This window comes from Misgurnus anguillicaudatus, chromosome 15, assembly GCF_027580225.2.
Source record: "Misgurnus anguillicaudatus chromosome 15, ASM2758022v2, whole genome shotgun sequence".
In the NCBI taxonomy this organism is placed as follows: Eukaryota; Metazoa; Chordata; class Actinopteri; order Cypriniformes; family Cobitidae; genus Misgurnus; species Misgurnus anguillicaudatus.
Genome location: NC_073351.2, coordinates 24,038,143 through 24,062,489, shown reverse-complemented (window position 1 = coordinate 24,062,489; position 24,347 = coordinate 24,038,143). Strand labels below are relative to the sequence as shown.

At 38.1% G+C, this 24,347-nt stretch overlaps 1 long non-coding RNA gene across 2 annotated transcripts in view; it reads left to right on the top strand.

Annotated features, from left to right (window-relative positions):
• Positions 1-15,248: 15,248 nt before the first annotated feature.
• The window catches only part of LOC129419438 (uncharacterized), a 38,260-nt gene continuing 29,161 nt past the window's right edge, over positions 15,249-24,347 (top strand). The window contains exons 1-3 of one of the 2 annotated variants that reach the window (XR_008636518.2): positions 15,249-15,705; positions 15,827-15,938; positions 22,868-23,132. This is a non-coding gene — a long non-coding RNA (uncharacterized lncRNA). Of the gene's footprint in view, positions 15,706-15,826; positions 15,939-20,846; positions 22,734-22,867; positions 23,133-24,347 lie in introns of those variants that run through there. The other variant, XR_008636517.2, reaches the window with a different exon arrangement.

Here is a 24,347-nt window from a genome sequence, read left to right as displayed (position 1 = left end):
TTTGGCATCTTCCCCGCCTGAGGATACAAACAGCTGCCATTTACAGCACATGTGTTTATGAACACGACTGCTTCTGGGTTTTTATTGCGCTCTATTCCACTTTCATTTTTCTTTCATTTATCTTCTCGTCCCCCTCCCCTCGCAATGTGGTATAGTTGTTATCGAGAACTGAGGTGTTTGGCGGGGCTTTATTTCATTTCTTAGGCTTGACTGAACTCACGACATGCGGAAGAACAAATCTCAGTCACTTTCACAGGACGACGCCGGTTTAGATATGACCGAGGCAGAATAAAGAGAATGGATGTGTTGCAAGAAATGTGGTTACTTTTTTAATGAGCAAGTGCGTCTGTTCACGGCCTGAGTGGAATGCAAATCCCATTCACGTCCATTCTGACCTCTACGCAGATCCAGGTGAGGAAGACGGCGTATCGTCTGAGCTGCTATAGCTTTAGGTTAATTAGCACAATGGATGCAGGAAAGTGACTGAGATTTATTGCAAACATCTAAGGAGATCGGTGCTTCCAGCGGCACTTGACATTCTTCTTGACAAAATACCCACTAGTTTGTAATGCATGCAATAATATATGTATTTGTTATGTTTACAGTACTGTGTGTTTTATTTCTATTCCAGCTTTCACCTAGCAAGTTATTACATCCCATAACTCAAAAAGCAGATGTTTATCTGGGCAGAGCTAAATATCATGTCTACTACACAGCTGCGTGTGCACAGGTGCATCACACATCAAAGGTGGCTATCAAGGTGAGCTCTGTATCCAACCCCTCCACTTACTCTGATACTGGCTCTCTAAAAGCCTTCCCTTCATGTAGAGAGCCTGGAGATCATAGAGACTCAAAGTTAAGGAGGTAAACCCTTACCCCATCCCAAAGACAGGATGGTAGTGTCAGTGCATAATCTGGAACCACCTTATTCCTTAAGGAAAGGGCAAGTGTGATCTCTTGTACCTGATGCTTGTAATGCATTACTGTATAAGCTGTACTCATCATAGACAAAACAAAACTAAATCACTGTAATTATTATCATTGCATTTGTCTACACCTCAAGTGGCCTATACAGTGTGAGGCATATTCATTTGGGCCTAAAGTTTTTGTTCAGCATGACAGTTACTTACTATTATTTTTATTAGCTACTGTATATATCTGAAGTAAAATAGGTTTATTAGCAGTCTAAATATTGTATGTTATATTGTTATAACCAAGAAGACCATGTATTAATTCTAGCTTATAATCGAAATATGATAAAATAAGACACACTCTTCATTTGGGCTCTATCATACACCCGGCGCAATGCATACTTTGTAACGCGTTACTCCCATCACTGCTGGTAAGTAATTAAATGTTTTGCTTTAAACAAATGCAAATATTGCATATATTTTTAAATGTTTTTTAAATGCTACCTTACAGATTTATTGTATATGATGACTCTGTAGCTGTGGATATGGTGAGATGAAAAACATTTTTAAAGTAATGCTTTAAAGGTGCAGTTTCTTTTTTAATGCATAGAGAAGCTATAGCTGCCACCAGAAAAACATGTCATAGACGGAGACAACTTAGTAAAAAATGTTTTTCCGTTAAGAGCATCTGGCGGCACAAAATGGTGACTTCCACGAAAGGGACCTCTGTGTATGTAGATAAAAACTCATTCTAAGGTAATTAAAACATAACGGTTCATTAAAAAAGGTCTTTATACACCCCTGATAATATAGTTTTGTATATTATTTTGCATTTCTGTCAAGAGATCCTTTTAAAAAATACACACTGCACTATTAAAAAAAAACTCATGGTGCTGTCCGGGTGCTGAAACGGCTCTCCGCTAGTTTGTAAATTCTTTATCTCCTGTTCGTTACAAATAAAGTATTTTTAAAGTACAAACCTTTTCTTACATACTTGTAAATTATTTTTTGATGATGTTGGATATCCATACATTTACAGCAATTAAAAGCCTGCTATTTTTCCTTCCATGACTAAAAGAAAACGTCTTTTAAAGGTTTTAATAAAAAAAAAAAAACAATTTCAATACAAATGAAAAAACACAATTTTTTAACATCAATCTTAAACTGATCCCCTTAGTTTTTAAGTTTACAAAGTCGGTCATCTAAATAGGGATTAGACATAGCGCCAGCGCAACTGGCTTTTAGGGGGATGAGAGATAAGTCTCTCATTGGTTTATTGCATGTTACGCCCAAAACACACCCATTACTCCCATTAGGAGAATATGAACAACCCTTTTTGAATGTGCGCTTGGCGCACAAACCATTTTTCCCATCATTAAATTAGCAAAAGTGGATTAGGACACACCTATTTAGGCCGTGCGCTTTAGACAATACGCTTAGATCATTAACATTGTGTAATAACGTCTGTAAGTACCAACACCATTTCAGTAAAAAGGGGACACCAGTTTTTCCAAAACTGACAAATATCTAAAACCATCCTAATATCTTACATTTGTAAGTAAAGATGTGCAGAATTTTAACTAGCTTTCTTCTGTTTAGTTAGGACATTCAAACGCACAAGAATAGTTAAGATGGGCTTTCAAAGAAAGACACGTGCACCCCTGCAGATGGAAGTGGGTGTTACATCCGCACAGTGAGTCACTCGTGCTAAATTTACCGAAATCACTAATGTTCACACACACACATACGTGATCTTCATCATTCATCATTGTTGTTTTTATCATCACATGCTTTCAAAAGGTATAAATCAATGAACTTTCCCATATAGTCAAACTGCAAACACAGGTAACCATCAAGTCATTAGACTTGAATTTTGATGACTTATTTTGTTAACATTTCAGCCAATGATTAGCATTACATATTACTAATATAAAAGCATTACTTGGCAGTTGCCCAGCTTATGCATTCACCACTGGATATGTGACCTTTGATACTTAGATCCAGAAACATTATTTTTTGTGCCTTGTAGGTTATTGTTCTGTATTAAATTCTGAATATATAGGGTGTAACGTAAGCTTTTTTGTCACATGTACTATATTAGTTATCATTTTTATTCTGCTGAAATTTTTTTTATATGTCAAAATGCAATGCTAATTTACCAGTACAAAACCTATGAGTAGATCTTTAACTGACATCTTGATATAACTGGGCATATAAGTGTAATCTATTATGTACAGTAAGTAAATTGCATCAGGTTTACTGAATCACTGAGCGTCATTTATTCGATTTTGTATGTTAGGTTCTTCATTTCGAGGTTATCGAACTGTGAGACATTTCTTATCTGCGTATCACATGCTTATAAGCAGAACAGATATATTTACTGTAATATTTCACAGTAATATTTTTTTAATAACACAGCTCAGTGAATAATACAGTACCGAATACAGTACAGAAAATTATTCTGACAGTGTAAAAGGTTAAAAATATACGGCTGTAATGTAATATTTTTTTTCTTGCTTTGGCCTTTTTTGCATTCGTGAAGCAAAAATAGAGACAATTACTAGTCATGTTGCATTTAAAGTATAAGTTATTTAATTGCCTCTTGATTAAAAAAAAAACTGTCCTGTTAACAATATTGCATTTGTAATTATACAAGTTAACCTTTTCAGGTATTAGACTTGAATTAAGATGCTGTCATTCAAAGTCCCTTTAAAGGGGACATATTATGAAAATCAGACTTTTTCCATGTTTAAGTGCTATAATTGGTCCCCAGTGCTTCTATCAACATAGAAAATGTGAATAGTATCAACCCAGTAACTGTTTTGGTAAACCATTCTCTGGCTCCTCTTGTGATGTCAGAAGGGGATAATATCACCCCTTAATATGCACTATCCAACCACGGCACTGCCATTTAGTGCAGAGATCAACTCATTTACATTTAAAAGGACACACCCAAAAATGGCAAATTTTTCTCAAACCTACAAAGTGGCAATTTTAACAAACTATAATAAATTACCCAGTGGTGGCTCATGACTGCTCAACCGAGGGCAGCTTATTCAAAATAAGTGTTCGGAGTGTCGTGTGTGGTTCCTTTTTCTGAATATTCCATAATAGTCAATTATAATCTGTAGTAAAAGTGTTCAGCAAATGTCATTATTGATTAGTTTGATCTGTGATGTCACTTGGCCATTGCCCCATCACAACGGCATGAGCTGCTGCACCATACAGTGCGATGCACAAGAACAGTAGGAGTTACATGATAACGTAAGAATAATTGACAGGACGATGGCGGAGGCAAACGGGCAATGTTTGTGAATAAAAGTTATTAGTTTAATACAAGTGCATTTGTCTATTATGGAGCAGATGTGTCTGACTTTATAACCTCGCAGCTCGCCCTGTTGCCGTGGGAAGGTGAGCAAGTGACCAAACTAATCCATAATGACATCCGTTGAACACTATTTTCATTATTGATTATTATCGTCTATTATCATCATCAAATATTTGATTAGTTATTGCAGCTCTAGAAGGGAGTCATTGTGTTCATTGCAGACTGGATTTGTTGATACAAAGACACTGATTTAATCAATATCAAAATTTATATCCACACACACCGGTTGTTGTAAATGTTCATTGTGTTGTAAATGTTTTATTGTTTAAATATGCACTTTTGCGCAGCGTTACCCATCGATTTCAGCTTAAAGTCTCTCTCATAAATAGTGAAAGTGATGCCTGTGAGGCTCTTTTTCTTCCCTCATCTGTTTCCCCGGTCATCCTGAGCACTTCTGCTCTCTAGACCTGCTGACACAGGTTATTAATGTGGCTCATTTAGCCTAACCCTTCCTCCTGCGCCCAAACCAACACACACTCATACAGGCATCCACAGCAATCATGGGGCCGTCCAGACGCTCATTAGTGAAGCACGCTCGCTCCCACCCAAACTTGTATACTGTAGGCCTATAACCAACCCGGGTAACTCCTCAGAATATATCTACAGTACCAGCAAGACATGTAGATCCATTTCCAAAACAGTTACATTTCTGTACCAAAGACTGCAGCCAATCAGAGTGTGCCGACTGTACCGTGCTCTGTCTCCATCCTGTCTCCTCTGACACTCTTTTGGCGGCGCTCGCCGTGCCCCGCCCATCCCTGATCCTCTGGTTTCTACTCCAGCTGCTCCATCTGTTTCGTCCTGAGCTCTACGCACCTCATATGGCACCATACCGACATACGCCCACCTCCGTACACAAGCCTTAGTATTTATTTATCCGCCTATGTGTTTGTTTACTTCCCAAAATAGGTGCCTATATGGTGAAAGCTGGCTGACTGTGTGTTATAGTGTGCTTATGCACTAGATACCGTCATACTCATTCACACACCTCTCTCCACAGGTGGCTTTGTTTGTTTACTTCAGTTCAAACTGTGACGCTTCTGCGCAGCAAGAGGAAAGTCTCGCTCCAGATTGCAGCTCCCCATCACCACCAGCACCTTAGCAACTGCTCCAAGCTCTGCTAAATTACTCCCAAATGTACCCCCGCCCAACCACGTGGCTCACTGGGAGAACGGGGCGAGGAGCAGGAGCGGCGGCGGTAATTAAAGTGTGCGACGGGGGGGCTTAGCTTGGATGGGGTGAAGTGCCGGGTTTTCGGGGAAGAGAGAAGGCCACTCCTGTAGGGCAATGCCACGATGCCATCTGTTGAACGGGCTCTCGGTGGGAGCGGGGTGGCTGGGTCTGACAGAGCTGAACCCGGGACTCCTGCAGAGGGCTTTTCACATACCCAGACACACAAAGACTGCTGCACTGGAGTTGCGTTGTTGCGTATGCAACAACAACAGAGTCGTGCGGGTTGTTGTGTTGCAAGGATCACAATGGAAACCAAAGCTATCGGCTACAATGAGTCAGCAAGCCTATTTTATTTGTTTATTTTTTCTATATATTTTGTATATGGTGAGTGGTAAGTAAGTATATGCTCATGCATGTTCATAATAGTAAATTGTCATGCAGTTAAGTACATGGATATTTACTTACTTTACAGAAAACTTAGCCTTCTTTTTTCTTTATATTTTTTTAAAATCATGTAAAAAAAATTAACTACACTGAAAAAAATGATTCTGTGCCTTAGTAAATTTAACTTAAAAGAAATTACTAAATTCTATTAAAAAATGTAAAAAGTAAAAATAACACAAAATTTAAGTTAATTCTAAATTAACCAATTATTGAGTAAATTTCACTTAATTTTATTAGGTAAATCCACCCAAATTTGTAAGAAGGAAATTTTTTGTGGAAACTACTTGAATTATTTAAGTAAATATAACTAACTAGGCAGTGAGCTTGTACTTCCCAGCATGCTTTGCATTGGACTGCATTTGGAGAGTAAAATTTGAAATTAAACACAATTTTTGGGGTTTTTAACCAAAATGAAAGACTTGTTAGTGTTTCAGGTTAAATTATCTTTGAGATTTAGAGGAATTTCTGTTTCTGTTTTGAGTTTTGTGGTTACCATCATTCAGAAGAGTGGTGCTTGTGTATAGACAATAGGCGACACGATGAAAATCATGATGTAAGCAATAACTGTGCTTATGCCAGTACTGAGATCTATTGAGTCTCTTCTTACTTGCTCAACATAATGTGGCAGTTAAATGTGAAAAGTTAAATAGAATAAGAGATTTAAAAAACGATTGGATTATCTTAATTTTAGTATGTAGAAATTAAACCATTAAATTGATTTGTTTGCACATAATTAATTTTAGTGTACTGAACATAAAAAAATTTAGCAAATTCTACTCAAAATAATTATGAATATAATTAATCTGAAATTACATATAAAATATAAGTACACTCAATTGATAAATTATAAGTACACTCAACTTAAAAAATATATCTGGAGTTAGATAAATTAATTGTGTGCATCTTCTTGTCATGATAAAATTAAGTAAATTCAACATAACATTTTTTCAGTGTACCCTGCTGAAACAGCTCAAACCATTCTGGAAGTTTTGCTACTCGAGGTCTGCACAAGGTTAGTAAAACCATAAAACACCTGCATTGTGGTGAGAGGCCATCAGTCCTCATGAGGTAAACATACAAAATAATGCCTTAAATTAGGGATGTTAACAATTAATCGATCTTCGATTAATTGTCGATAAGAATTAAATCGATAAAAATTAACGATTGTCGACAAAACAAGCACGTGTGTCCGGCGCAAAGCACATACAGCTGGTGAAAAAATTAAACAAGCGCGAAGAAGTTAAACTAGCCATGATCACAACGATGCTTGATGCCAAACACTCACTTGGGCTTTATAACCTCATTTGAGACGAGGCTGGCTGCTAACGCAACGAAATGGCATCCGCAGTGGATCTGAAGCCGTTTCTCAATATGCGTTCTTGTCTGTACTTGTGTTCTTGTGGACTTGTGAAACGTCATCAGTCGCGGCCCAAGTACTGTTCCAATTCAAAGTTCGCATCAAGCGCAAGTTCACATAAAATTCCCGGATGTGTTCTTGATCCGCCCATTTTATCGAGGATGCATCAGAGGAGACTTGTGTGGACTTATGACAGTTTCCCAGAATGCATTTCGCGTCAGGAGTTCGTTCTTCCGAGTCGAACTACGAAGGACACAAGTCCGAGTTTGGCGTACTTGGTATTGAGAAACGGCTTCAGGTTCCGATGCCGAAAATCTAAACACAGTTAGGATACTGAAAGCAAAGACCCTCTTCAGGGAAGCCTGCAAGATTAGCATAGCAACGCTGCTAACGCTGCTTTACACAGGGAAGGAGACCAGAAGCCGTTTTTAATAAACAGATTAAAATGTAAAACTTACATTCTGGCAAGAAACTGTTAAATGTAAACTGTAACTGACTGTCGTTACACTCTGAACGCCCACAACATATATCATTGATCATCATCATGACTGGCTGAGGCGCTACACGCTAAACGGATTTTCTAATGGAAGGTTGAAGTCTTATAATATAAGCATCTTTGCTGAAAATACGCCGCAGGTCTAAAGCTGAGGTGACGACAGAAAAAAGTGCCCTTTGTGTGCTTCTTGGATATAATTACAACAAGTGATGTATCAACGACTCAGAAAGCAAGGTGAACAACTAGAAAAGTAACACTTGTTCATGATAATGAAAACGTATTTTGTCATGGACGCACGGACTTTCATCCGACTGTGCGGAGTGCCTGTTATGAAGTGGAGTTTACTGTGTCTATTAGTCATTATATTTCATTACGAGATTCAATTGATGATTTTTATCAAAACACCAACTACATTGACTCATTTTACAATCCCACTAGCATGTTATTTAGACAAAATAAAAACTTTTAATTCGCGTGAGGAAGCTGGCATTTTTACGCACACTTTTATGTCATTGGCTATATGTCACTGCTGTAATGGCTTATTGCACTATTACTGTTAACGATTATTCGATTGATTGATCGTTAATTTAAATGATCATCGAATATGGGAAATTGCATATTTTGACATCCCTATACCTTAAATATAATTAGCCCATGCATGAAAATATTAAAAGTCCTTTTCCTGTAATTCAGCTGGGTGATTCTCACGAAATCCAGATTTAGAAGGTGTCCAGCATCAGAATTTTTTAAAAGCCCTTGTAGCCAATTTTTTTACACATATAAGATTAAGGTCTGACTTTACTATAATCATTATTTTTAGAGGATTTAAAAAATATTTCCTATATTTTAAATATTTCCTCTTAAATGTGGAAAAAACAACAAAATTGGTTTGTATGATGTCATTTAAAATCATGTGCAAAATAGTACATGAAGAGATGTTTGTAACTGTATGCTTCTTATTTTGATACTCTTACTTTGCATTTACTTTTTTATAAAAATGTTTCACGACACCTTATAAGTTTAATTTTGCGAGAATCACCCTGCTGGTAGTGCATTGCACTAGCCTTTGTAACCAAAATATATGCACCATAAAACCCAGACTAAAGTCTGTTTCTTGCTCTGGGTCGACAGGTTTACGGTCGTTTGGTTGTTCCTTTGTCAACGAGGGCGCTAGTTGTTGGAGTAAAGTTTCGAACTCACCCACGGACATTCGAAAATACTCCCGGAAACGATCATGATACATTTTTCACTCTTGTATCAGTCGGTAGAACTCCCCGTGTTCTTCTCTTCTCGCAACGATTGGATGTACCCAATATCTGCGTCTTTTCGGTCGTGTTTCTTTATTCAACAGAACAAGAATAACTTCATCACTATCGCTGGAGCTCGAACTGTTACTTAAAAGATCCGTGTTTGTTTGCTTGCCCGTTAACCAAAAATCGTATATGAATGGTTATTGACTTCACGCGAGTGTAAATACTGGCTCTCTTTTTCTGTGTGACAAGTGGGTGTCAGAACAGTTGCATAACGTCTCACAGCGCCACCTTGTGTACCGGGATATCTGTTTTGTATTAAGCGCCATCTAATGTCCAGGGAGTGAATTTGCACCTCACTCGGCTCAGCGCCAGTAAAAATAATTTGGGTGTGAAAGCAGAAAAACGTCACGTAAAGCGTCGATGATAACCGCGCACGAAAAACGTCCCGGTGTGTAAAGACCTTTACGTGTACACAAACGTACGTGCATGGTCGAATACACAGCCTTGCAAAGTATAGTTCATTTGGCTCGTACGTGTACACAGATGATGCAATGCATCTCATGGGCTACACATTACATTCTCCTGTAAGTGCATGCGCGACCTACAAGTAAAATGTACGCAGGGTTTCAAAAATCTGGCGCTGTGCTTTCAGTACGCAGGCACTGTATGCGGACCCTCGCGTACGCATAAAAGTGGACCATACTTAGGCTTTTAGATCAGGGGTGCCCAAGCTTGGCCCTGGAGGGACCCTCCAGGACCAAGATTGAGCATCCATGCTTTAGATGAATGCATCTTCCAAATGCAAAAAATGTAAATGTATAAGTAAAAAGAACAGACGTGTTTGTGTAATTGTGAATTTTGTTTCTGCTACTGGCCGTCCCTCTAGTGTCATCTGTGTTGTGTAATAGTATGCTCTGAGTAATACTCTGGTGTCTGTCATCATGCATTAGTGACATTTGTTAACGTCACGCCCTACTTCCAGTGCTGCAAAGGTGCACATTGCACTGGAGAAAAGCCTGCCTGCTTAACAATGATCACCGCTAATGAGCACCACCAACAACATCAGTTATGCTCGGATTTCAAAGCATCATTAAGCTGCGAAGCCACAGGGACTTTTAAATACAGTGTGTTGAACAAAGTCAATAATGATAGGACGCTTAAGCATAATTTAATTCTGTAAAATGTTAATTGATGAACAAAAGATGATGTTGTTCAGCTGGCTTTGAAATCAACAACTACAGTACTCTGCATCGGGACTTCCGTCAAGAATTACAGCTTTATCAACTGTTGGGCCAACAAGTCAAGTTTGTAAAATTGTATCTATTAATAGTTCAGAGACAATATAGTTGTGTACTTGATGAGTTGTTACAAAAGAACTGAATGTTTCCTCTTTGTCTCTTACCATCTTGTTTGTCTTTTCTGATGTTTAGTGCCCCGCCATACACCCTCACACACACAAACACAAAGGTGGCAGGTGTGAGAGGCTGAGTTTGATGTCACATCAGGGGCCAGTCACTTCCCCCATTAGGATGAGCAGACCACCTGTCTGGCTCTTGGATGAAGAGCTGTTCTTCAGGCCCTCCGGACTCATTAAGGACCCACGAGCAATTACTGCCTCCTCCTGCCGAGAAATCGACTCCATGCCCCACCAAAGCTAAGCTGAAATCCCTCAATTCTCTCCTCAGCACCTCCCTATCCTTATTTTACCAATTCACAACAAAAACAGTGACCTGACTGTGTAACCCTTTGCTATTCATAGATCTATTCCAGTGACATCTCAAGCCTGAAGTATAGTCTGTTTTTTACGCGCACAGCCTTGTGAAGTATAGTTTATTTGTATCATACATGTACACACAACCTATGTGTGCAATGTACACAGGATTTCAAAAATCCAGTGGTCACACACCCTGTACACAGACCCTAAAAATGGGAAATTATACTTTGGCCTTCAGATGTAGATCTACTGGCCATCAGGCTCTTTTCTTGGTCTTGTGACCAAGAAAAGAGATTTACATTGGAGACGATTACTTGCGTCATCGTTTACTTTGGGGTATGTACCTTTTGCATATCGTTAACATTTACTAATACACAATTACACACCAAAGGAAATGTAAAGTGAATTGGACCATAGGTGTTCTTTATCTCTTTCCCCGCCATTGACGAGATATCTCGTCAATTAAGAGAAAACGCTTCCCCGGCAATGACGAGTATTTCCGTCTTTCCGCAATACCGCTATTATCCACTAGGTGGCACCCTTCCGCAACTTTTTAAACCCGGAAGTATTGCCCTCTGGCAAGCTGCTGCATGTTCGTGTTTGTTTTAAAGATCACTCTGAATGTTTATATATCTGAAGAAGAACATTTTCTGGAAGGCATTAAACTTTGGTGAAAATCATGAAAAACGCTGGCGCTGGCTGGCAACTTTTTTTTAAATGCTGGCGGTGAAAGAGTTAAGATTATGAGACTCTGTTTTGAATAAACTCTTAAAGGGACAATAAGTAGGATTTTCCCGCATCTAGTGGTGAAATTGTACTTTGCATTCAAACGAATATTGCTCTCTAGCGCCTCGCTTTTCCAAATGCGTGTTGCAACTACGGTAGCCGTTATGTAATCACCAATCTCCTTGTTCGTTTCAGCTAGTTCACGTGTTCTGAATGAAAACGCATTGTGGGAACGCGCTGGTAGGCTAGTGCTTTTTGTCCCTCTCTGCTATTATAGTTTATCAGTACGGAGCGACATGGAAGCCTCCCAAGTAAAGAGAAGAAATTCTAAGCTTACAAAGAAAAGTCAGATCCCTGGCAGAGGTCATTTGACACCAACGAGGACATATTTATGAATAAAGACATTGATTTTGCTTTATAAAACACTTAAAACCCTACTTACTGTCAATTTAAAAATGAAAGGTAATGCCTACCGTTTCATGTGCTATTAAAAAAATTAATATATTGAATCTATGCTTTGCAGTAAGTGGTAAGTTAGTGTTGCACTACTACATCTTATCAATCTGGGTTGTATATTACCCATGATTCTCAGACATATTGACAAGATGAGTTTGTATTTAACTTTTTAACATGTCTGTTTTGTAACTGTTGTTTTGACCTTTCCTTCGAAGGCAAAAGTTATGTGCTGAACATTTCACTTACCTAAGTTTGCCAATTCTTGTAGCTTCACCACGAGAGCAGAGAGCATGTGGAGCATCATTAACCTTCAAAAAGGTTATGCAATCTTTAGCATTAGTTACAAGATCTACAGTACAGAGTGCTATTGTTAACCCTAAACTGTATTAAGAACAAAACAGTCTGAAATATTCGTTCCTTATGATATTACAAGATTACAGTGTGTACAGTAACAGCTGCTTCTTAATGGATAAATGACAATTCGGGTGCGATCTTATCCAACGGGTGATTAGCTGTGACACGGAAGAGCAAAAATGGGGGAAATCACTTAAATCTTACTGTATTTAGCCTTCAATTGCAGACATAACAGAACTACTAAAAGTCTGTCAACTGATCTCAATTTGTTGAGAGAAGGATGAGGATTCGCTGACATTTATTTTCAATATTCCTCAGCAAACACGAAATGAAAAAAGAGCATGTGATGAAAGGCAGAGAAAGAGAGAGAGAGCGAGAGCAAAACCTTTGGTCAGGTGTTTTTGTGTTTGGGCATATGTGTAAACCGAGGCGGGGCTTCACCGGAACAACAAATTCTATTTCAAGGGAGCTTCATCAGCACAAAATGTTTTGTCTTGCAGTCTGTCAGAGGTCATATTATGTAGACACAAACACACACACAGTTGACTCAACATCTGTTTGGGTCAAGTGGGCGACTCTAACAGTCTGGGTTCCCTGCAGCTTGAAACTCTCCTAAGCCATTTTTTCCTGTTATACCACCAAACGCACACACAGTCCTATATAGTCACATGAGATATTTCTGCCCTTCATATTGAAAGATATCTCACACTGCTTCCTATGTCATCATTATTAAATGTTTTGTCATTTTTCTTTAAAAAAATCCAGATAATTTACTCATCAACATGTCAACCAAAATGTTGAAGTCTTTCTTTGTTCAGTGGAAAAGAAATTATGTTTTTTGAGGAAAACATTCCAGGATTTTTCTCGTTTTGGTGGACTTTGGTGGACCCCAACACACTTAAAATTGCAGTTTCAAAGGACTCTAAACGATCTCAAATGAGGCATAAGGGTCTTATCTAGCGAAACGATTGTTTTTTTAACAAGAAAAATAAAAGATATGCACTTTTGGACCGCGGCTTCTCGTCTGTCTCCGGTTCTGTGGCGCGCCAGCGCGACCTCACGTAATTGCGTAGTGACGTCAAAAGGTCACGTGTTACATATATGAAACGCACATTTGCGGACCATTTTAAACAATAAACTGACACAAAGACATTAATTAGTATCGTTCGACATAAAACAAGTCGGAACGGTCCTTTGTAAACACTGGGGCGTAGTTTCGCATACGTCATCTGTGACCTCTTGACGTGATGATGTATTGCGTAAAGTCGCGCTGTCACGTCAAGGACAAGAGATAGATGAGAAGTTGTGGTTTAAAAGTGCATTTTTTTCTTGTCAAAAATTACAATCGTTTCGCTAGATAAGACCCTTATGGCTCGTTTGGGATCGTATAGAGTCCTTTGAAACTGCAATTTTAAACTGCATTAAAACTGTTATTTGTTGGGGTCCATTAAAGTCCATTAAAATAAAAAAAATCCTGGAATGTTTTCCCCAAAAAACATAATTTCTTCTCGACTGGACAAAGAAAGACATCAACATTTTGGATGACATGCATTTTTTTTTTAAAGAAAATTTACTAATCCTTTAAAGAAAATACAAGTAAGTATAAGTGTGCCTAACAGCAGACTCAACTGGACTTTTTTTTGTCCTTTGTTTTTTTCTCTCTTTCTTCACAGTTACACATCTGCACAATGAAGCTAGTAAACCTTAAGTCACCCATTAGTTATTGATATTCTTCTTTGAACCTAATCAATATCCGATTAGAGGCCTCATTGACCGCGTTTACATGCACACCAATAATACGATTATAATGGGATTTTGTCAATACTGCGATTATACTTTACCTCATGTTAACGCAATAATTCGATAAAAATAATGCGATTAAGCTCATAATCGCAGTAAGTATAATCGCATTAAAAGAGGTGGGGTACGCCGTTTATAATTGCAGTATGCATCCATGTAAACACTTTAATCGCATTTATACCGCACTAACTGAAGTGCGTGTGTGTTTTAGTCACGCACCTTAAGCACAAATTCGTTTTAAACTTGACATTAGGAAGTTTTACATGAACTCTGCCAACACGACTCGCTGTCAGCAGTCTGCCTTCATTGAGAAACAGCTCAAATAACACGACAGCAGTGTATAAAAGCTTTAAGGGACATTATAAGGATAATTATAACGATAAATATATTAGTGACACATCATAATGATAACTTCATGCTAATTCGCTCAATGAACGCGGCATTACCTAATATTGGATATTTCTTGTAATAAAAACTTTTTTGAAATTGTTTACATGTCACTGAATGTATGCTGTTCTTGTTGCATTTACACAGCGGGAAACCAGCAGATGTCCTCAACTCGCTGCGTTTCGCGTAACTAAACAATGAATGTACTAGGTTAATAGCTTACCTTTTGGCGTAGTCAGTGTGGTAGAAAAATTTCACGGCAACAACTGCATCAGCTCTGGATACCTGAGGTAATTTTATGTTATAACCTCAGCAATGAAAGAGCTTTCTACTGCATTTTAAGTGCGTGTGCACTTCAAGTTCAAATATTTGATTGGCTGTCAATGGTTTATCGTTCATCATGTGCCAAAATCGCTATCGTTATAGTTGTTGTGTGAGCTCTGCTATTATCTTTAATATAAAACGATTTTTAAAACTATATTTTTATATCATGTGAACGCCCTTTACAGGCACTGTCATATTTATATCTTCGTCACGGCACCGGATAATGAATCTATAACAACGTGTTTGTCATTTAACGTAAGTAAATTAAAACAGTGGACCATATATGTGAGGTCATCATTTGTGCTCTGCATTGGGCTATGTGTGAATAATCCGGAAAAAAAAACTGCATGTAAACAGGAGTGAAGAGGTTAGCTCCAGTCATGTAAACATCTTACTGCGATTAAGACCTTACTCGCATTATTGGAAATAATCGCATTATTGGTGTGCATGTAAACGTGGTCATTGACTTACATAGTATTCTTTTTTCCTACTATGGAATTCAATGGGGCCTCTGATCAGTTTGGTCAGTTATATCTTCCTTAGTGTTCATCACAACAAAACAAATAAATACAGGTGTGTAACAGCATGAGAGTGAGTAAATGATGACAGAATTTTCATTTTTGAGTGAACTATCCCTTTAAAGTGATTTTCTCAATATGAGACAGACTGTTTGATTTGTTGATTGGCAGATGCACGGACTGACCGATTTCCATTTGCGTGTACGCTTTCTCTCACCTGTTTCAGATCATGCCCTCTTCACCAAGGCCCCGTTCCCATAGAAACAGAGAACAGCTGTTCTGTCAGGCCAGGTGTGTTTGAGTGACAGGGTCATGTTATGCTGTCCCAGGAGTGGACTGGAAGGAGAATCCCGCTGTCTTTTGATCTTCAGTTGTATGTCATGTACCTTTATTGATGATGCTCAGTAAGTGCGCACACCACTGGCTTTGTAACACATCACATATGTTCAGTTTCTTGTTTGACATTGGTCCAAGGTTTAAAGAAAAGCTGACCTATGATTTTGATGCTGTACTGCAATAATACAGTTACAGGTACAAACAACATAGTCGGATTGTAGTCAAGACCACCTGAACCAAGACCAAGACTGGAGTGTGTCAAGAAGACCAATGCTGCATCTGAAATAGCATACTGCCACAGGTACTACTAAGTACCAACTCTTCGACCGTTAAAACAGTATATGTACTATACACTCACCTAAAGGATTATTAGGAACACCTGTTCAATTTCTCATAAATGCAATTATCTAATCAACCAATCACATGGCAGTTGCTTCAATGCAATTAGGGGTGTGGTCTTGGTCAAGACAAGCTCCTGAACTCCAAACTGAATGTCAGAATGGGAAAGAAGGGTGATTTAAGCAATTTTGAGCTTGGGACGGTTTTTGGTGCCAGACGGGCCGGTCTGAGTATTTTACAATCTGCTCAGTTACTGGGATTTCACGCAAAAACCATTTCTAGGGTTTACAAAGAATGGTGTGAAAAGGGAAAAACATCCAGTATGCAGCAGTCCTGTGGGCGAAAATGCCTTGTTGATGCTAGAGGTCAGAAGATAAAGATTCAAGCTGATAGAAGAGCAACTTTGACTGAAATAACCACAAGTTACAACTGAGGTATGCAGCAAAGCATTTGTAAAGCCACAACACACACAACCTTGAGGCGGATGGGCTACAACAGCAGAAGACCCCACCGTGTACCACTCATCTCCACTACAAATAGGAAAAAGAGGCTACAATTGGTACAAGCTCACCACAATTAGACAGTTGAAGACTGGAAAAATGTTGCCTGGTCTGATGAGTCTCGATTTCTGTTGAGACATTCAGATGGTAGAGTCAGAATTTGGCGTAGACAGAATAAGAACATGGATCCATCATGCCTTTGTACCACTGTGCAGGCTGGTGGTGGTGGTGTAATGGTGTGGGGGATGTTTTCTTGGCACACTTTAGGACCCTTAGTGCCAATTGGGCATCGTTTAAATGCCACAGCCTACCTGAGCATTGATTCTGACCATGTCCATCCCTTTATGACCACCATGTACCCATCCTCTGATGGCTACTTCCAGCAGGATAATGCACCATGTCACAAAGCTCGAATCATTTCAAACTGGTGTCTTGAACATGACAATGAGTTCACTGTACTAAAATGGCCCCCACAGTCACCAGATCTTAACCCAATAGAGCATATTTGGGATATGGTGGAACGGGAGCTTTGTGCCCTGGATGTGCATCCCACAAATCTCCATCAACTGCAAGATGCTATCCTATCAAAATGGGCCAACATGTCTAAAGAATGCTTTCAGCACCATGTGAATCAATGCCACGTAGAATTAAGGCAGTTCTGGAGGCGAAAGGGGGTCAAAGACACAGTATTAGTATGGTGTTCCTAATAATCCTTTAGGTGAGTGTATAGTATGAATATTGATAAATGAATTTGGATGTACTACATCCACCTTGTTGATACATCATGAGACATACGATGTCATAAAACAAGTTAGTCATAAACTGGAATGACGTTAAACAAGGGCAATTTAACCACAAGGGACAGATGTTTAATATATGTATTTGCATTTGAATAGACATTTTTGAATATAACAACTGCTCTCCTTCTTCTTGGTTGGATAACTCCTCTTCTGAGGGGACAATAAGGACAATAAAGTGTCCATCAAATTAACACTTTGGGATCTTTCCGGAAGTAGTAGGTCATCCAGGTACCTTTCGCGCACTGTTTTTCAAATACTATGAATTCAGACCTAATACCACTGCTTTTCGCGTATAACAGAGTATGGAAGTAGGCAGTTTTGGACAGCTATTGAAAGATACTAAGGGGACTATTTTCGGCTGCTGCGTAATATCATTGCGCCTCCTGCGATCATGTTACAGCAGCAAAGTCCTTGATTATTACGCCCGAATGAGAGTATAGTTCCTAGCCATATCGGTCTAGAAAATCACAACTTTAATTTTCTGTCGGTCTTAGTACACGATGTAACTACAGAAGAGTCAAGTTTTAAATAGGAAAAATATCCAAACTCATTGGTTAATATGCATATTTTTAAAAAAAAGTAGATTGTCCCTTTAAAAAGGTCCTGATAAAATAATAAACCAAAACACTATTTTAAATTTAATCGCATTAACAATGTTAAAAAATAAATCTGTCAATGCACTGCAGTTTAGTGACATCACCACATAGGTGTGGCTTTGCGGCCGTTCTTGAAATAAAATCCTGAGTCGTCTTATTCTAAGACCAAGACAAAACTGAAAACAAATCATGGTCTCAAATGGTCCCAAGTCTGCTCTGGAGACCGAGACCGGTCTCGCGTACTAAAACATTGCTGCATAGTATCCAAATAGAAATATATTAGAGGAAAAACACAAGCATTTGTGTGACTTACATCAACAGTGACAGACACAATCACACTCCGAGCTCATGACATATACATTCACCAAGCAGAGCAGAAACAATATATTTTGGTGTGTGTACCTCTGCCCTTGTATATTCAAAGCAAACACAGTCCTCATGCATTGGATATGGGCAGGCGCACGCCGCTGGTTCTCGAATGAGGAGGGGTTGATTGAGTTTGCTTTAGCAGAAGCTGGGACAGGAAGAGTGAAATATGGGAGTGACAATATTACAGAACATCAGGACACCTGGAGACCAGCCAAGTCCCACAACTAATGTCATTATCTGTGTCTGTGTGTGTGTGCTGAGGGGATGGAGGAGAAAATAGCTGCGCATGATTGAACAATGAAATATGTGTATGGTTTGCGTAAACGTGCGGGTATACACACGATTACACAGGCCATAAACCGTGATGCAAGCGATGCACTAGACTGGTAAGACTCTATCGCGGGAAATAAAGGAAAGCAGGAGTGTGTGTGTATGCGTGTCATGCGTGTGATGTTCCTAATGGAGCCCTTCTGTGGAAGGTAATTGTAGCTTTCAGGTCATTTGCAAGAAAGCCTCCAATTAATGGAATCATAACGCCGCATCCTGCTCCTCCTCCGCCCTCATCAGGCATTTGATCAGGAGCTCCTTCCTGCACTCGCCTCTCCCGTACACTCCTCTGTCATTCCTTCCTCACGACTGTGAAATAATGATAGTTTTTCGATGTGGAGACGGCATTGCATTAACGCATCACTTTGAAGAGCACGTGGTGATGATCAGAGGAGAGTTTTTTAGTGCCTACGGGGAAGCTTGCTGAGTGGTAGTAATGAGTGTGTGTGGATAGGCAACGACTGTGGGCTCTGATTATTGTGTAAGGTTTGTAAAAGTATCCTATATTTGGATAATTCGTAACGTAGGCTGACGTATCTTGGCAAATAAATAAATATCTGATAAACCATTTGAGAATAAAGATGATTTTTGAAAACCCTTTTGGTCTCTCTCTGAGACAAATTTTGCAATCGAAACTACATACTAAAAAGGATGTTTTATACGCTGTGATGATGTTTTTATTTAATCTACGAATGATTTATCAATGAAAGTTTATTTATATGGCACATTTTGCATGCAATAGTAAGAGTGTTTTTAATATGAGTGTTTTAAATTGGCAAGATAATGAAAGACCAAAACAAAAGTCTTGAAAAGTCTTGAAGAAAATATAAAACCTGATCTTAAAAGCATGAAAATAAGGAAAAGAAGAATGTATATATAAAGAGTAAATAAAAATGTAAAATTTGAAATATAAATGTAAGGTGCTACACAGTTTTTAGTTAGAGAATGCACATGTAAACAGCTATGTTTTTATTAATTTTGATTAATACTGCTAAATAAAGGTGCTTAAAAGGTTCTTCAAATCGATGCCATAGATTCAAATAACAATTTTTTTTTTGGTTTCTCATCCTCAAAGAGCCTTTCAGTCAGAGGTTCTTATAAAAACTTTTCTTCATATCTTTTTAAATCTAAAGCAGGGCTTTTCAAACCTTTTATGGTTAGGGAACCCTAAAGCTACATGGGATCAAAATTTTAAAGGACCCCCTTTAAATTCTAATAGTTCCTATTCTTACCTTAAAGCATATTTAAAAAAAAATGTATTAAGCAAAAACACACAATCTCCTGAATCATCTTATTCAACTTGTGTGTTGTTGTGTTGTTTTTGTTGCTGTTCAAATTACATTTGTACTGAGCTCCTAAGGGGACATGGAGAAAAAATTAAATAAAGTTTAGTTTCGCGTGCGCACGTGAAACTATCGCGCACGCACATGAAAATATTGCGTGCGCACGTGAAAGTGAAAGTTTCATGTGTGCACGCGATAGTTTCACGTGCGCATGCAATAGTTTCACATGCGCATGCAAAACTAAACTTTTAAAAAAAAATCTGCACCTGAAGGTTTCACGTGAGCACACGAAAGTTTCACGTGAGCACGCGAAAGTTTCACGTGAGCACGCGAAAGCTTCACGTGAGCACGCGAAAGTTTCACATGAGCACGCGAAAGTTTCATGTGAGCACATGAAACTAAACTTTTGATTTTTTTACTTTAATGTCACAATAGGGGCTCCGTACATTTGGACTTTTGGATACTTTTTTCAATTATCTTAAAAGCTTTCATAAAATTTACAATAGCAAGACTGACATGGTTCTTACATGGTCCCCATATGTAAATATCTCCTTCTTAATATTACAACACAATTATATAAATTATTTATAAATTATTTCGCGGACCGCTGGCTAAGCATTGAGGATCACCAGGGGTCCCCGGACCTCACTTTGAGAACCCCTGATCTAAAAAAAAAATACTACAAAGAACTTTTTCTAAAACAGTAAGGTTTTTAGATGGCATACATTTTTTAACAATAGGCTTCATGCCAGGCTGCACTACTTCCTGAACTTCAGCCAGCTCTTTGTTTCCTGTCTGCCATTATTGGACAAACTGATTAATCCAGGTGTGTCTGATTATTGTTGTTGTGACTACTGAGGTCAGGCATACCTGGATTAATCAGTTTGTTTGTGACTACTGAGGTCAGGCACACCTGGATTAATCAGTTTGTCCAATAATGGCAGACAGGAAACAAGGAGCTGGCTGAAGTTGAGGAAGTAGTGCAGCTGGGCATAAAGCCTATTCAGCCAAAAAAGAGATTCTTCTATGTCAGGGGTTTTCAAGCTTTTTGTCAGCCTAACCTCCTTGACCTTGAATTTTTCACTGGAGCAGTACCCTTTAAAAAAGGTCCTAATATGTACCATTTAGGTACAAATATGTATCTTTGAACTACCAATATGTACCTTTGAAGTACTAATATGCACTCTTTTTGTGTACCTTTTTGAAAGGGTACTGTCCCAGTGACAACTTTTGTACCTTTATTTCTGAGAGTGTACCTCCTGAGGTTATTTTAAGTAAATAATTCAATAATTTAATATCAGAATTGTATGTTTAACTTAAAAAAAATGCTCATTCATTTTAAAGATTAGTATTTTACATAGTTATTGTTATTATTATCTGTTAATAGAACTTCATCTGTTAATTGATTTTATTGGTAGGCCTACATAGAACGCAGAGGTGGACACTTAGTAATTTACTTTTTTACTTAAAAGTAAATTTTCAAGTATTCGTGTTTTATTAGTGTTTTTCTTTGGAAAACATACATTTCAAAGCATATATCATAATTTTTACTCCACTACATTTCATAATTACGTTTAGTAATTATTAAGTTATTAAGTAAGTTTTTGTTTTATATTTAATATTTAAAGCAGCACTAAAGAGTTTTTTTTACCTTAAAATAACATTTCCAATAAAGTTTTAGTTGTTCATCCACTCGAAACAGGGTGAACGGCAATTTCACATTCGCTTTGCAGCCCTCTATCGGCCAAAACCACACTAAAGAAGTTTCCAACCATCGGGCCGCGGTCCTGTAGTTCAAGTGAAAACTACAAAAACTTGCTTTACGGCAGACCTAAAATCCAATCAGAGCCAGCTTTGCTGCAGTAGGCTAAATTATTTACGACAGTGGTACTGGACAATTCCGCTTCCAACCTGTAGGGGGAGCAAAGAGCAAAAACTCTTTAGTGTTGCTTTAAGTACATTAAAGCAACACTATGTAGTTTCCATGTAAAAATTACTTACAGCTCCCCCATGTGGTTGAAAAGCGCAACAGTGCTTGGTATCAGATACTCTTCTGCAGGCAGGGGGAGGGGCGGGGCTGTGTGCTCTACCCTCCACTGCCACTTTCAGAGTGTGCTTGTAGCAGCTAGGAGGCTGCTCAGGTTGCAGCAACAGTACAATTTGTCCAGTTAAAAGTTGTTCTATCACTGAAATAATTTTAGAGACATTATTTAAAGGTAAAAAACTACATAGTGTTGCTTTAAACATCTAATACTTTTAACTTTTACTTAATTAAAAAGTACTTTCGTACTTTTACTCAAGAAAAAGTAAAATTACACAATTTTTATGTAATTTAGGTATTAAATCAATTATAATATGCAATATAAAAGGAATACACAGTATGATTCTATGCTTTAGAATGTAGTGAAGTAAATTTTTTCCCAAGACAAACACTCTGATAAAGCACAGAGGCTTGGAAAATGTAACTAAAATACGTAAGTGGTGTCCACCTCTGCCTTTCTGTCCATTTTGCATGAGTTCTCAGTTTTCTTATATGTTATAGTGTTGGTCACATGACATGCAGATTAAACAAATAAAATATATTGTTTTTGTTAGTAAGTGTTTTATTTAGATATTTTAATTGTAAGTATATTTATTTACATTTTACATGTAATTAATTGTTTTAATCAACTCTCGAACCCCCTGCAATTCCCTCCCGAACCACCAGGGGTTCGTGCACCCCGTTTGGGAAAACTCTGCTCTAAGGCATTGTGAAGCAAGTTTATTTTTAAGAGTGTATCAAGGCAGTACCATTTCAGCAGTGGGTGGTATAATATCTAAATGCTGTCTCACCATGCTTGGAGTGAACCCTGGGCATTTCTTGCTCTGCTACATAACTGCAGGTGTTGTATTGTAATTTTGTTTTATTGTACTGATGCACTTTGTTGTCTTGGGTATGCATTGAGAGATCTGTATGTAAGAAATTCATTGCCCTTCTTCATATACATATTGCCCCCCCCCCTCTCCTTCTCTGCAGCAGGTGAATGGCGCGGTCACAGAGGGGCAGTGCAGAAGCTCACTGCAGAAGAAGAGAGGAAATTAAATCAGCAGGACAGACAGGTTTAGGGCAGAAGCAACGAGTGCCAAGTGCAAACTCATTTAATTGTATGTGTGTGGGCTGCTGTCCCCTGATGCCCGGCCCAGGCCAACCACCCCATAACCTTCCCAACCTTAAAGCCTACCATAGGGATACCACAGTCTGCTGCAGGGGGCGGCCGGGAACACACTCCAGTGTCCAATTGGTAAGCAGTCTACACCTAATTTGTCTCAGTACGTATGCAACTGCATAATGGTTTTCTTAAATGGGTTTCTTACACTTGGGTTTCATGCTTAATGGTTAACAAAGAAAGTTACTGTGGACAGTTTTAGGGGTTAAAGAAATACAGTACATCTGTATGATTTTCTTCCCTTAGTGAAACAGTAAGCACAACATTATTGTATACATAATGATATATAATACATTTTAAGTAGTGCTGGGCAAAGATGAATCGCGATTAATAGCATTCAAAATAAAAGTGTTTCTTTAGCATAATATATATATGTGTGCTGTGTGTAATTATTATGTATATATAAATACACACATATTCATTTATGTATTTAAGAAACATTTATATATATATATATATATATATATATATATATATATTAGGGCTGTCAATAGATTAAAATATTTAATCGCGATTAATCGCATGATTTCATGAGTTAACTCGCGATTAATCGCAAATTAATCGCACATTTTTATCCGTTCCAAATTTACCTAAATGTAACACCCTTCAAGTTTTTAATGCTCTAATCAGCATGGATTTGGATAATATATATGCTATATGCAAATGTATGTCCACAACAACCTGCTTACATTTCCAACAGAACCATCAGCCATAGTTTTATAAATGCTTTTGCCTTTAGAAGATCTTTCTCCATTTCTGTTTGCTGCTGCATCATTTGTGACCTGTGCTGGCAAATTGAAATTTGTCGTTTATATTTTAACATTCTCTATAAAAAAAAAACTTCAAAACCATTGGAACAAATGTTGGAATCTGACAAAGCATGACAGAACTATACCTGTTAATGCAGAGCAAAAACAATATCAATATATGTTACATATATGTTTTTCTTTTATTGTTTAATTTTGACATTGAGACAGACCACTTTAAGATACTGTAGGATAATGCAAGGGTTTAATATAATGACACAACAGATACCTTTCCTTAACAGTTAACCAAACATTCACTTCAGATACAACAGATTATAGGTCATACCTGCGTGAACTCTCGTCAAAACAGATATTTTTAAACCTGTAATTTTGTGTTAGATGTCTATATATATCAGGGTCACGCACTCGCGCGTGTGTGTGCATGCGCTTCAGACGTCTGCGTCAGACATCGCTTTTGAGCCTTGTCACTCTTAATAACTCTTTTAACATCAATCAGATCCTGAACTTTATCTCTTTTAATAAT